Source organism: Canis lupus, chromosome 16 (assembly GCF_011100685.1).
Source record: "Canis lupus familiaris isolate Mischka breed German Shepherd chromosome 16, alternate assembly UU_Cfam_GSD_1.0, whole genome shotgun sequence".
In the NCBI taxonomy this organism is placed as follows: domain Eukaryota; kingdom Metazoa; phylum Chordata; class Mammalia; order Carnivora; family Canidae; genus Canis; species Canis lupus.
The window spans coordinates 47,752,512-47,763,609 of record NC_049237.1 but is presented as its reverse complement, the minus strand read 5'-3'; positions in this window follow the sequence as shown (position 1 = coordinate 47,763,609).

Here is an 11,098-nt window from a genome sequence, read left to right as displayed (position 1 = left end):
ATATTCTTATTACATGATCTAATGTTTCAATACATTTGAGAGTCATTTGAAGCAATACCACATGATTAGCATGGCTTAATATTTTAACCTAGATGGATATGGAAAGAAGGGTTTTGATTGGGCCAAAGAAACTTAGGAAGATCTGAGCACACTATACAGATCTTTTGGGATTGCTCTGTAATGGTGGCAAAGCCTTAGAAGAGCTTAGAGGGTAAGATATTGGAAGGCGAGAAAAATAGGTGGGAATTTGGTGCATTCTCTCATCAGTCCCACCTGCCACAGGGAGGGTACATTCCCATGTCCTCTTTGCTGCATGATAGGGGACTGCCCTTGTGGGACAGCTGGAACTGGGTAATGTAATGAGTCCAATCCACTTAGCAAGATCACTTAGCTACAGTTGTAGGCATGTTCTCCATCAGCTTATTAATAATAAAGCTGGCATTTGGTCTGCATTGGCTGGTCTCCTGTTTCTTATTCCTCTATTAGTTCAAGGGTGTGTGGGAAAACAAGGAAAGGTATTATTTATTCACCTCCTAAGCCTTCCACACTTAGTTAATAATTAGTCCTCAATAAATAGTTGTTGAGCAATTATAGAACTTCCCCATTGTACAAATTGTCCTCATCCCACCTCGTTTGGCTTGGTCCAGCATAGGACCCATTTGAATTGGAATCTTAAAAGCCATGTGAGAAGCTATGGCCCTGGGTTAGTATCTTCGGTAGAGAGGAAAAGCCTATTGGTTTGTTTGCCAGATTTCTTGCACCTATCTTGTCCCAGGGTCGGGTGAGGTAACATTAGGATAGCTCTTTCCCTGAGGATCATACCTCTTTGTCCTCATGCACTTAGCGTATTTGACCTCATCTAGCTGGAAGTGACCCCAGGATGACTCCCATCCTTCCAGTAAGCACCTTTCAGAATGCAATTTCATTTTGGACAAGCCATTCCTAATCTTCTCATCTCTTCCAAGGAGAAACTAATAAACACTCAGGGACTTTGTATGGAGCAGTTACTGAAATTCTTCCTTTTTCTCTTTCAGCTCATTTTCCAGTTGCCTTTTTCTTTAGTTTTCCTGACTTGGAGTACAAAAAGCTGAAATGATCCAGGAGATAAAGGAGAGTGACATTTTAAAGAGGCCCATCCACTCCCAGGGGCCTGTCCAGACAGCCTGGAGTTTCCAGAACCAGGTGGATAGGAGGCCACAGGTGTTAATATGATCAGCTAACTGACTGTAACCAACTGCCCACCCAGCAATAGGAAGAATGACTCTCCAACACCTTTATCTCAAAAATCCTATGCATAGTTGCCAAGCCCTCACTCGAGGACCCTCAGAATAAAGGATTGACTTGATGGGAGTCCTCAGCTTATATTTCCCATCTCACTCTTACTTTGTTTTCTTCCTAAATTTGGAGTAATCCACTCATTGCCTCCTTCCAGTAACAGATGACAGATCTATTTCTTGGATTCTCTGTTCCCAAGGGACTTAAAATTTGCAAGAATGGAATTTTGGGGTCCCCATGTGGTCTTCACAGAAATAGTGACAGGAAGGCTCACTGCTCAGGGGTCATTAAATATGTCAGTTTGAAACGGTTTAGAATGCCTACCCACCTGATAAAGAGGATCACCATAAGAACAGTATATTTATTTACGTGGTGCCCAAGTATCACCCCGCACATTGTTAACTGCCTTCAAAGGGAGACATACCAGGTCGTTGGAAAGTTCTGGCTGTCAGCACCTTAACCAAACTGACATCGCTAATAGTGATACCGTTCACTGTTACGTGCCCTATAGCATGATGTAGTCTGAAATAACATCAACCACAAATATTTTTGTCAAAATGTTAAACCTAAATCAAATCAAATGTCTCTAGAGCTGACATCTAGAGGGGATAGAACAAGTTAAATTACAACATAAGGAAACAATCAGAAAAATCCAGAATATGAGATAATGGGCATAGACATCCAGAAAGTTAGAGTTTTAGGGGGAAAAAGGAGCAGGGGGCAGTAACTCTGGGAAAAAAGACACATACTCTTGATTTTCTTTTAAGATTTTATTATTCATGAGAGATGCAGAGAGAGACAGAGACAGAGGCAGGGGGAGAAACAGGTTCCCCATGGGGACCTTATGTGGGACTCAATTCCAGCACCCCAGGATCATGACCTGAGCCAAAGGCAAACACTCAACCACTGAGCCACCCAGGAGCCCCTGAACCTTGATTGGATCTTGGCTTGAACAAAAACAACTATGAAAGACATTCTTGGAATGGGGAAATTTGACCATAATTAATATGAGATGATATTATAAAATTATCATTTATTTCTTTAGATGTGATAGTGACATTTTGATGACATAGAAAATGTCAGATAATCCCCTTCAGCCAGGTCAAAGCCTTATTCTTTCCATTTAGGGTAAGGAATCTGCTCTTGGGCACCTGGCATCCTCGTTGACTGAAAACTCATCTACTGAGATCCTGTACGGGTTGCCCAGATGCTGACCCTGAGCCTGTCTAGAAACTGGGAATCCTTTGCAGTAGCACAAGGCTGATAAAAACCCTGTGCTAACAGAACCTATCCAATGAGGAAACCTAGCAATTACTGAGCTGAGGAACACTGGATGTCCTAATCCACAGAGGAGCTGTCAGGAACAGGGTGGAAGTGCCCTTCCTGCAGGCAGGTGTGCTTCTGCTCTGGTGCCAGGGACACCCCACATCAGAGGAGGAGGGCGGTAAGGAGAACTTTGCAGAAAGCTTGTGATTTGTGTTTCCCTCCTTGGGTTCTGCTCCAAATAGGCCACAACCACTGGAGACGGACTATAACCCTGGGGAAAGCAGGTTATCAGTAACGGGACAGAGCTAATTAGTCTGCTGTGTTCTGCTTACGGCATAATTCTGGTACCCACACTGCCCTCCTAAGATGCTTCCTTGGGTGGAAATTGATACAGTATTGGCACAGCACATAATGCAGCAAAGAGACGAGCGATTGCAGCAAGCAGCCCGCCCGGAGCAGGTGCACGGAGTCGTGCTCCCAAACCCTTTGTAGCCACTGCTTGCTTTGCTCACATCCCACTTCGCGTGTTGCTGCTGCTATTTTAGCTCTCTCAGCCCAATTCCACTTAAAAAATGGTTGGCCATTCTGAGTGCAGCTCCAGGCGAGTGACATTTACAGCTTGTGGTTTCTTCCCTCCACCCTGGGTTCCCTCCCATCCACCCCCCCCACCCCAACCCACCCCAGATTTTTTGGTGTGTGAACTGGACTGGTTTCTGGACAGGATTGCCAGGTGGCACGCTGCTAGAAGAAAGTGGTGCCGGGAGAGGGGAGCGGGGACAACAAACCTTATACGTCCCCTCTCTCAGGGTCTCCAGCTAAGCCTGAGGATTAAATCAAGGTAAGACGGAGTGACAGAGAAAAGTGTGCAGATTTCACATTGGCGTGGGAACCCCCGAGGAACCCCAAGGCCCAAGGGAGTAGTTGGGACCAAATGCCTCTCTGTTACATTGGACAAAGAGTAGCAAATGGTGGCACATTTGGGGACAGTACAATCTGCCACCCTTCAGTTGTGCATCAGTTGGTTCAGTTAAATCAGCCCTCACCAGGTGAGTCTTCTGTGTGGGCATCAGGTCTATACCGTGGGGAGCAGCCTAACAGGTCAGATGGACACACGCCTCCGTGGAGGAGTAATCAGGCCCGCCCTCTCTTCCGTCCCCCAACCCACCCACCTAGCTGTGCCCTCAGCCACACTGTCCTGCGTCCCGGGGCCTGAAGCCAACCTCTCCCGTCGGGCCCAGCCCCATCTCTTGCCTTGCTAACGACTTGCTTCAAGCGCCCCTCTCTCACGCCTGGCCCACCACTCTCTCTCTGCCCTACCATTCTTCTCTAAGAGCAGAATTCTTCAGAAATAACTGCACCCCCAGCCCCGATGCGTCAGACCCCTCTTTTCGACAACCTCCCACCCCAGCTCGTGTCCCATTGCTGGGCTGCTCATCTAGCCATGCACCTCGGAAGACATGGTTGTGGCCACCTCCACGTCCTCTCTGCTCCTTTATCATCTCACTGGGGACCAGCTTCCAACCTTTGGACCCCACAGGGGCCACTTTTGTCACTGTTTGGGGTGACCTCCAGGTTCCCAACTGCAGTGGTAGCAACTTTGCATTTATCTCATTTGGTTTCCCAGCAGGATTCAGTTCAGTTCACCACCGTCCCCCTTCTTGAAACAAATTCTCATATTTCTTGGCACAAGGCCCTTCTGGTTTTCCCTCCACCTTAGAGGATGCTACTTTTCATTCTTTTTGTTTGTTCTCTATTCTCCATTTGACCTTTTGATACCCTGGGCCCCCTTCTTGTGCTTAGCTACATATTCTTCTAGGTAACCCCTTCCAATCCTATGGCTTTCGACATCTCTACATGTTGATGGCTTCCAGATCTGCATCTCTAGCCCTGATGTCTCGTCAGAATTCCAAATTTGTATAACCCACTACCTAATGGGTGCATTGATTGATAGATTTATCATTTCTACTAAGGTCTCTTGATCATCTATATATGCCAGCTACTCTTCTAGGTGCAGAGACAATTAGCAACACACATATGTAAATCAGGTGGTATCTCAGAAGCTGGGAAGCACTTGGAGAAAAATAAAGTAGGGGAGATGGATAGTGAGTGTGAAGATAAAGGAGGGGACGTTGCAGTTTTAAGGAGGGTGGTTAGGGATGTCGCACTGAGGAGGTAATATCTGAGCAAAGACTTGATGCAGTGGAGGAGGGAGCCATGTGGGTATCTGGGGGAAATAACAATGGAGGCAGAAAGTACAGTAAGTATAAGCAACTGGGGTAGAAGTGTGCCTTTGTGTAGTCGAGAAACATCAAGGAGGTTAGTCCAGCCAAAGTAAAGTGAAGGGGGAGAGGGTAGTAGGAGAGAAAGTCAGAGAAGAAGTGGAGGGGTTAGAGTGGGAACAGATCCCAGACCCAATAGCTTGGTTAGCTCTAGTAAGGACCTTGGGGTTTATACTGGACTGAGATGAAAATCAAGTGGCAGTTTTGAGCAGAAGACTAACATAATCTGATTTACTTTTTTGAAGATCCCTTTGTTTGCTTTGTTGAGAAGAAATGCTAAGGGACTAAGGGAGAAGAACTGGAAGGCTATGTTAGCTCTTTTAATGGTGAATGGTGTCTTGGACCAGAGTGGCTGTGGTGAAGGTGCTAGAAAGCTTCAGATGATGGATATATTTTGAAGGTAGAGCCATAGGATTTGCTGACAGGTTGGATATGGAATGAGAAAGAAAGAGAGGAGTGAAGGATGATGCCAATATCTTTGGCCTGAGCTATGGGAAGGATGAAGTTGCTATTAATTAGGGTGGAGAGACAGTGGGTTGAACGCGTTTTCAGATACAGTCGCCAGATTTAACAAATGAAAATGCAAGATGTCTAGTTAAATTTGATGTCAGCTAAACAACAGATTCTTCTTTAGTTTAAGCATGTCCCATGCAATACTGCTTATACACTAAAAACTTCCTTGCTGTTCTTCTAACTTAACTGGGCGTCCCTTATTTTATCTGATGAATCTAGATTGGTGGGAATTTTGTGCTGTTGGTGAGAGATGTTGAGTAGGCGGCTGGACACATGGGCCTGGATTTCAGGGGCAGGTTCTGGCCTGGAGATTAAAATTTGGGAGGCATCAGCATATAGTAGCTGGAGGAATTCACTAAGGAAGTAAGCTTGGAGAGAGACAGGTCCAAAGATGGAACTTGCAATGAGAAGAGGTAGGGAAGAACCAGAGTCAAGGAGCAGGATGGAAATTAGCACAACTAGAAGGTGTCTAAAGGTGTAGGATGGCCCAAGCACGACTCTTGGCTTCTCCATACGCCCCTCCCAAATTGCCTCCTTCCATATTCTATCCCAGTTCTGCCCTGAATCTGTGGCAGAGGCCAAATATCTAGGAATTGTCTTTATTTTCTCTTTCCTTCATCCTGTCTATGTTCAGTCCAGCAGCAAGTTCTACCTCCTTTGCTTCCAGGACGTGCCCTGAATCCATCCAGGTCTCTCCATCTCCCAGCCTCCATCACCGCCCAGCTCCGTCCTGCAAGACTCTTGCTCCCTGCCATCATTCTTCACATGACAGCCTGAATGGCTTCATATGTGTTATGCATGTGTGCATGTGTGCGTGTGTGTGTGTGTGTGTGTGTGTGTAAACCCAGGGCTTCGAACCTGGCATCTTGTCATCAGTGTCACCACAACAAAATCTAACTCATGATGACGTGTGGGCCCTGCTCGCCCACCAGGATTCAGCTCCAGTGACTGGATGATGTAGGGCTAACAGGAGGAAGCCAATTTTAATAGTTCCAGCAAAGAAAGCAGGAGTGGCCTGGAGCAGGGGGTTGGGGTGGGTTCGCGTGCGCACAGACATTAGAGCATTCAGAAAGAGAAGCAACACAGCTCTTTCTTGATTGCAGCCTTAGTTTAATTCTTTATGGATCTTGATTTTAGATCACAGATAATTAAGAATTATCCGAAGGATGCTGAATTGTCTGAAAGGCAGCATTGTGAACTTTCATCTCTCAGAAATGATAAACTGGCTTTCTCTTAGTTATTCTGAAGCTGGGGATTGGGTCATTGTTGCGAGCTGCTTATTTTGTGTCTTCATGTGTTTGTGGACACAGAAACTTCAGGGAAAGATATAGATGTTAAAGACAAAATACCGAGAGAATGCTGTAAGCAGGCAGCGATCGACTTTCCCCCTAAAACCATGAGAAATCACCGCGGCAACTATGCCTTATTCTGATCCCTAGGAAAAGGTGACAAAAGTGCATTTTAAATACGTAGAAAAGATTGCTGTGTTTGTCTAAAAGCATAGGTGGGAAGCTAGCATCGCTGCTTGGCTCTAGGGAAGGGGCCCAAAGGTCTGGCGGTCGAGAGTGGGAGGAGATGTATTTTTACTGTATACTCTTTTATACATTTTGAATCTTGTACGGTGTTTCTGTACTAATCTACTCCTGCAGAACTAATTTTTCTGAAATGACAGCTTAAAAGGGTCAGAAAAATTAAATCTGACTCGTTTATGATTACTGTTATTTCATATGCAAATTTTAAACATTCCCCAAAGGGCAAATATTTTGCAAACTGTTGAATGCATGCCTGGTTCTGGACGTAGCACTGGGAGCCCGGGCACCTCGTGCTTCAATGCACGGACACCCTGGGAGCCCCCCAAACTTGGGCATAAATCCTGGTGCTATTGTGAGTTCCACTTCCTCGTCTGTCAAATGTAGGGCCACACAGGAGGACCTCTGTACCCCCTGTCAGCATGGACAGCCATGAATGTCTGTGTGCACTCATTCCCCAGAGCAAGAAAGTCTCTTCTGACCTTTCTATCGGAGGTGTTTCAATCAGTGTAGCCTGTAAAATTGCATCTCAAAGATAAGCTGAGTGTGGGGTCAGAGCTCTGCCCATGGATCCCCACCAGCATCTCACACCGTGAAGTTGGTGGGTTTGCTGAATGGCTAAGACTCACAGGCCTGCAGCTTGCTGGTGATCTACAGGCCTGCACTTGCCAATCCATGTGGGCTGAATCTGAATTTGAATACTAATTCCACCCTCAGGAGCCAACACATATGGAAAATATTAATGCTTCCTTCAAATGGAAATCTTTTTTTCCCTTTCTGGAAAAAAAAAAAAAAAAAAGATGTTTAAAGAAGATCCTAGTTACAGTGCCTCAAGGAAAAAAAGGGTCATGTTTCCAAATGCCCATAGAGTCATCGTACTATGAGACATAAAGAGAAAAAAGGTTTATTTAAGGGAAGAATAAAAATCAAGTCAGTTTTTTTTTTCCTTTCACAGCTACAGGTCATTGGCCCTAAAAATTGGAGCGTTCTATCTCCTTGAAAGAAACCCAAGAACATCTATGTCAGCTGTATTCCTGGGAGGTTTAATATCTGCTGGACTGGACTTAACCTTGAGGTCTTATCTCTGACCCTTGCAGAACCTTTCAGTACATGAGTTGTGAGTGTTGAACCCGGGCCTGAGTTACCATGAGAACCTGCCCTTCTTGGTCTCAGGGATTTTGTGTTTACATTTTTGACTCGATACGGCTTCTCGTAAGTTCTTAATTGCCATGGTTTACAGCAATGTGGAATGGACGTGAGGGAGAGTTCTTGATAAGAGAAGGTCTTTCCAGTGGCCTTTAAAGGCATTTAAACATAAAATCTTTATGCGTATACAATCACATCGAACTTTCCTGTTTCTTGTGGCCTGAAGTCTAATCACCTCACAAACGTGTTGCCATATTTAGGTAGCTGGTCCCTGCGTTCTCTTGTGCTGCGTGAGGTCAGATTGTGCTGAATTCAACTCCCCAGTGGGAGGTTTGGTGTGAAGGGAAGGATTTACTCCAGTACAGATTGAGCTCCTTAGGATAAACCCCTGGATGTCCCAAACAAGAGGATTTAGGCTGGATTAGTTGCAAAACAACTGCAGGAATTGCAATGCAGTCTTCTGTACGCCCTACCACCCCCCCCACCCCGCCCCAGGGTGGAAGGGTGGGCATGGAGAGAGTAACTCAGAGGGCTGTGCTGGCTACTGTCAAAGCCACAGACTAGGTTTGCTGGCTTATAAGGCAATAGGGGCAGAGAGATTCAGGGTGTCTGGGAAAAGAATGTTCAAAGGGGAAAATATATTTATATGAGACACGAATACTGAAACTATGGCTGGTGCTTTCTTACTGCTCTTGACATCCTGTGGGCAGTAGGGCTGTGGGGCCCTGGACAACCACCCTAACAGTCCTCTAATTCCTCTCCTTGAAATATAAATAAATAAATAGCATTCCAATTTTTTCCACTCCTGGAGACTCCATGCTCTGCAGAAAGATCTCCAGGAATCTGGGTTTGGGTGTAATTTTTTCCTATTTCTCTCTACACACCGTCATGAGAGAGACCCCTTACACTTTCTGAGCAGACGAACAGGTCACTTTTCCCACAGATCTGATTCCTCCACCAGGATAGGGAGCAAAGCCTTGTTCTCTGTATCAAAAAGTATTTTGCTGCCGTGCTGAAGTCCCTGATGGGGGCACAGCATGTGCTATAAATTATGCACTGATTATATGGCTGACTTCATTACCTCTCTTCTGAAGATCGGCCATCTGTCCCAAATGATTACCACTTAATTATGTTTCTGTATTGTTTCTTAATTGTTCTGTATGATAAGTTTACTCCTCAACCAGACGACACGCCTCTGGATGGCACAGACATCAGAACTGAAGCTCCTTTGAACCCTCAACACAGCAGTACTTATTTGTCCTGATTCACATTGTCACTGGCAGGGTTGGTGTTTTAAGAAAAGGATGGTAGCACAAGTATCAAGCAGTTCATTTATTTGGGAAAAGGTTGGGCAAAGCCAAAAGTAGGTTTTAAAGAAAAGAGAAGTTCAAAGGACACTTTGAAATCATTTATCATTTATCATTCAAGTTCCCAGACAGGAGGGATCTTATGTTTTCATCGCTGCTGCATTCCCAGAGCCTACCTAGCCCCTGGTTTGGCAAGGAGCAGACACTAAATGACTAGTTTTATGTTTCTTATTTCTTAAAGATTTTATTTTTAAGTAATCTCTACACCTAACCCGCATGCTCTACCCACCCTGTCGGCCAGGTGCCCCTAAGTGACTATTTTTGAATGACTTAACAAATGAATTTCTTGAGCTCCTGTAATGTCCAGGTCCTGTGCTAAGAGGTGAAGATATAAAGACGAATGGCAGTCTTCTTCCTTCAGAAGCTCACGGTCTGGGGAAGAAGAGGAAGAAGAGGAATGGCAGGATCGAAAATGATTCACGATTTATGAAAGAAGCTATTAGAACTCCATGCAAAGTGCTTTGGAATCACAGAGGGGAGCTGCCAACTGTCCAGGGTGGTCAGAGAAATTTAACTTTTTTTTTTTTAATTTTTATTTATTTTATGATAGTCACAGAGAGAGAGAGAGAGAGAGAGGCAGAGACACAGGCAGAGGGAGAAGCAGGCTCCATGCACCGGGAGCCTGATGTGGGACTCGATCCCGGGTCTCCAGGATCGCGCCCTGGGCCAAAGGCAGGCGCTAAACCACTGCGCCACCCAGGGATCCCGAGAAATTTAACATTAAAAAAAAAAAACCCACAAAAACATTTGATGTATTTTGAAGGGAGACAAAGAATTTACCAGGTGGAAAATGTGAAGACATTCTGGGCAGATGCAACAATTGGAACAAGTTCAGAGAGCGGGGAAAGTCTGTGTTTTCTGGAAAACCTATGGTTCTTCTAAAGGATAACAGATAAGATCTTTTGAAGATGATGGAAGAAATAAGACAAGAAGGTTGAGACTTGCTTCTGAGAGTCTCAGGATCGATCTGTAGGCAATGGGGACCAGTGAAAGTGTTTGAACCGGGAACTGGCGCAAGTAGATTTGGATTTGGGGAAAATCCTTGTGGACAGGGTGGACAGGCAGGTAGCTTGCGTCAGACTTTTTTCTCCTTTTTAAGACTGAATAATATTCATTTGTACATACCTTCCCCAGAATGGGGGAAGTTGGAGTCAGAAGTACCACAACCATGATCATATTCTCTGGTATTAGGAATGATAAAGGCAGGAAATGAGGTAGTAGAATTGGGGATACAGAGAAATCGACTCCTTTGAGAGCTCTTCAGGAAGTAGAGTTCACCGGAGAGCTGAATGACTAACTGGCTGTGGGAAGGTGGGGAGCAGAGAGACAGGGGTCCAGAATGATTTTTAGTTTCAAGTTTAAGAAAATAGAGAATCCCAGAAACAGTTGTAGGATTGGTGTGGTGAGGAAAAGCAGTTTTCCCTTCAGACTGTAATGAAACAACCTCTTCAGGCAGCCCAAGTGGCTCAGCGGTTTAGCACAGTGTGATCCTGGAGACCCAGGATCCAGTCCCGTGTCGGGCTCCCTGCATGGAGCCTGCTACTCCCTCCCTCTGTCTGTGTCTCTGCCTCTCTCTCTCTCGTTCTCTCTGGGTCTCTCATGAATAAATAAAATCTTTAAAAAATAAAAAAAAGAAAACAACCTCTTCTCTGACTGTGTTGACTTCAGAATGCTTTCCTGTTGAGGCTAACGGGAAGCCTCCCCTTTGACGGGAGGGAGAAGA